This window comes from Capsicum annuum, unplaced genomic scaffold (assembly GCF_002878395.1).
Source record: "Capsicum annuum cultivar UCD-10X-F1 unplaced genomic scaffold, UCD10Xv1.1 ctg77501, whole genome shotgun sequence".
Classification (NCBI taxonomy): Eukaryota; Viridiplantae; Streptophyta; class Magnoliopsida; order Solanales; family Solanaceae; genus Capsicum; species Capsicum annuum.
In genome coordinates, this window is record NW_025887904.1 from 22,706 (window position 1) to 26,912 (window position 4,207).

A 4,207-nucleotide genomic window follows, 5' to 3' on the forward strand; every position below is an offset into this window, starting at 1 on the left:
CCTTATCTAAAACAAGCATACTATGCTTGTTTTAGATAAGGCCTTAAGTGTTAAGTAAGTTTGGGGCCAAATCTTTGATATATGTGATGGTTAGTGAGAATTTGTATGTGTATGTTCTTGGGGTAGCGCATGGGAGTTATTTTGATAGTGGTTTAGAGAATATGTGAAGTATGTCCTTATGGATGTTTGCCTTGGAGTTCATATGTGGTTATAAATATAGGCTTGAATGACATGTTAGGATTTAAGTGGAGGGACACAATATGCTTTAGTAAATCCATAGTAAAAGTTCAGAGCTGGTCATTGAAGAGGTAAGGCACGTTATGCTTAGGGTGTGATCTCTAAAGAGGATACAGAAGACTGAATCAGATGGCTTAGACTAGTATCGTGGTGTGGCATGTTGTATTGTGTGATTTAAAATTAGGCTTGATCACCGTGAAAGGATTTAAGCTACTTTAGACACTAGTAGAAAGATTTGTCAATGCTCATATGAGAATTTTAAGCTGAGTTGAATGAATATGATATTTATAGGGAATAGTATAGTTAAGGGATATTTGAGAAGTGCGCTAAGCCTGAAAGTAAGAAGTTGTATTGCCAAAGGTCTGAAAATTCTATCCTAATTTAGGAGTTATATGTCAATATTTCAGACTGCAGAGTAGTGTCAATGTTATGATTTTCTCAGTTGAATGTCTTGTCTAATCCATACCCAAGATTCATGGCTCCCTATTACTGCTAGAACTTCTTTAGAGAGAGTATTCAAGAGATACTCCAGATTGAGTATAAGTTTCCAGTATAGTTCAGTCTATGTGGCCAGCAAATCAAATATGTTACTATTCCAAGATAGAGTATACTAGTTTTTGCGAGTGTAGCTCAATTCATGCATCATGTACTAGATTCAGATTCCAGATGTTCAGTTATGATTAAATTTTGTAGGTGTCTAGTGCATCGCCTCAGTTTTCTGAGCATCTTAGTGAATTGAGCGTTCATAGAGGGACATAGGGTCCCAAGGGGGAGATACCCCATTCAGTTGCATGCATAGATTCTTATTACAAGCTCCGCACCAGTTGTCATTGCGTTTTCAGTCATACGTTCATACATCAGTTCAGTCAGATATGCATGTATTAGAAATGTATGTCCAATAGAAAAAGTTCAGCTTATCAGTGTATTCAGTTCTACGTTCATGAGAATGACTCAGTAACAAATCCATGCATCAGGTATGCATGTTCATTATGATTCAACTTATGAGTAGCTTCAGTCGTGTATTCCATGCATCAGATATGCATGTTCGGTATAAAAATTCAGAACATCATTTGTTCCATCCATATGGTTATGTTTCAGATCACTGTATTCTTTATTAGAGGACATGTCATGTCCAATTATTCCATACCTCTAAGCTTCAATATGTTCCTACCCATCATTCGAGGATGAATGATCCCAAGGAGGAGATAATGTAACGCCCTGCATTTCGGGCAACAATAGAGACCATGATTCTGATGCGTTGATAATCTCGAAGCCATAAATCCTATGCCAATATGGCATGTTAATTATTTGCGTAGTATGTGAATCCATTCAAGCTTGAATTTAGACCATAGAGGTCCTTCAAATCAAGGATGAGTTGAAACTATTTCGATCGATTAAGTTTTAGTGGATGTTGTAATTTGTGTCATCTTCCATTGACCATAACTCTGTGTATATGTCGAATTAGAGAGCCTACTATGTTTCAAATGATAGGTCTTTGAGTTAGCTTTCCAAAGATACCAATTTTGCTAAAATCCGGCACCCGAGCAAGAAGTTATGGCCTTTCAAAGTAGTAGGCGACACCTATGTAAACATAGGCGGCGCCTATGTAAACATAGGTGATAGCATAGGCGGTGCCTATGTAAACATAGTCGATAGCATAGGCAGCGCCTATGTAAAGGTTTCAAGTGACTTAGACACTTCGTTTTTGGGGCAAAATGGTCCTTTTCCACCCTTACTTAGCCCTAAACACGAAATTCAGTTCCGAAAGACCCCAAAATACACCTTTATTCATCAAAATTGTTCAAGAACTCTCTCTAGGGTTTCAAAATAAAAACCCAAGTAGTTCAAGATTCAACCATGGGTTTTCAAAACAAATTAAAGATTTGGAATCCCTGCAACGTAGGCTTCAAGAAGCACCTATCATATTCGCATATAGAGGTACGCGGGGTTATCTCAAAAATCTCATGGGCTTTAAAAATTTATGTTTTCAAATAGGGGTTTTGAAATTATGAATATGATTATGTTTTAAATATTTTATGATATTGATTTGGCCCTTAGGTCTACTCCATAAGTGATTTGCTATATGATATATGTTTATGCATGTATTCCGAAAAGATGTTAACTTGAGAGCATGAATGATATGAAATTTCCTCTCTTGATGTGAATTTGTTTTAAATGTTCATATGATGTAAATTGTTTGAAAACATCTTGAAAAGCATGACATGAAATGTTTTGAGAATTGATATGATTTTAACTTGAAAATGAGAGGGCTATTTGTGTTGAAACATGTTGAATACAATGGTTGAATAAGAAGAATGATGTGATATTGATGGCTTGCAAGTCGGGTATGATGATACCCTACAAAATATGATATGTGATTGAATCAGATGAAATTTAAATGCATTGATTTTTTATGAGATAGATGGATGCTCGAAGAAGGCGTTTGAGTGTAAGGGCACATCACTGGAAACCGTGTTTCCCGACATGGGAATTTGGTACCCTGCTTTGTGATCTTGCGTACCTGACTTTATGTTATTCCTCTATTGGGACTATGGTTAGGAGCCCTGCTTTGTGATCTTGTGCACTACCATTAGGTCGAGACACCCTGATGTGTGATCTTGTGTGTCTTTCCCTCACTTATACTCTAATCTTGGTGGCAATCGAGGTTTGACAGTTGGTGTAGATGTGATATGTAGGGTATTCCACCTAGCTCAGCTGCATTGCATTGTTGTTGAAAACAATTACATTACGCCCATGTGTTTTCAAATGATTTGATATGAAACTGCTTTATAATGACTCTCAACTATATTTTGTAAAAGTATTATGTTTTGTTTTGATATCTTTGCGTACCAGTACTTTTGTATTGACCCCTTTCCCTCCCAGGTTCGGAGGCACAGTCTTGGGGTCCAGAAAATCAGTAGATTTCGCAGAGTCACTTGGTGAGCCTTATATTTTTTGGAAGGCCTGATATCTGGCAGTTTCATTTACCAGTTATTAGTTTTGGATCTACTGGGGGCCTTGTTCCAGTTTTCAGATAGATATTTGTTTCACTCATGTAGTAGAGATTTCCCAGACGTTATAGAGATGTTGTGTTGAGATTGTGGGACATTATTCCCCATTATTGCTTTTGTATGATTCCTGACCATGTTTCCATAATATTGTTTATCTTCTGTATTTGTTTTATCATATGAATTATGTGCATGACTACAAGACAAATAGGGGTGTTTCGGGCCTTTATGGTTTGGGATACTTATCACGGCCAGGGCCCTGATTTGGGTCATGAAAATTTGACAATTGATGGTTAATCACGTTTATACGTATCAAACACAAGACACTTGATATTCTTACAGTGACTTCTCTTTCTGATCACATAGCTGTCTGACTAGTGGACATCCACTTTTAACTTAATGATGGGTTTACCAGTGCAGTACTATAAGAATCGAGATTCACTTTGGCATAATACTTTCTGAAGGCAGTCTGACCTATTGTCTCCTTGCATTAGATGCTCAGTGTTTCTACTATCAATTTTTGGGTAAAATTTTCTACATTATTGCAGTATGACTTTATCGCTTAGATGCTGAGCACTTGTGTTAGTCTGCTGCTTTCATTCTTAAGGTAAACCCTTCTTGTATTATTAATTTTGTGTCTCTATCACTGTCAAGTAAAGTTACAGAAGCAACTTATATTGCATATATTCTATTAAAACACACTCATTGCAAACATTTAGATTAGTGTGAAGAAGTTTCCTTTATGCACACAAAGTCAAGTTTGTGATTGTCACGATCCAAATCTCCCTAAGCCGTGATGACCCCTAACTCTACCCGTCAGGTGAACCAATTTAAAAGTAATCTAGAATTGACCATATTATCAAGACATTATGGTGGCAATGAAGTACAATAGAATAATGAGAAAAGACAAAATCACCCCTAATCTTATACGTCTGAACTTTAGCACTTTAACTTTACAAACA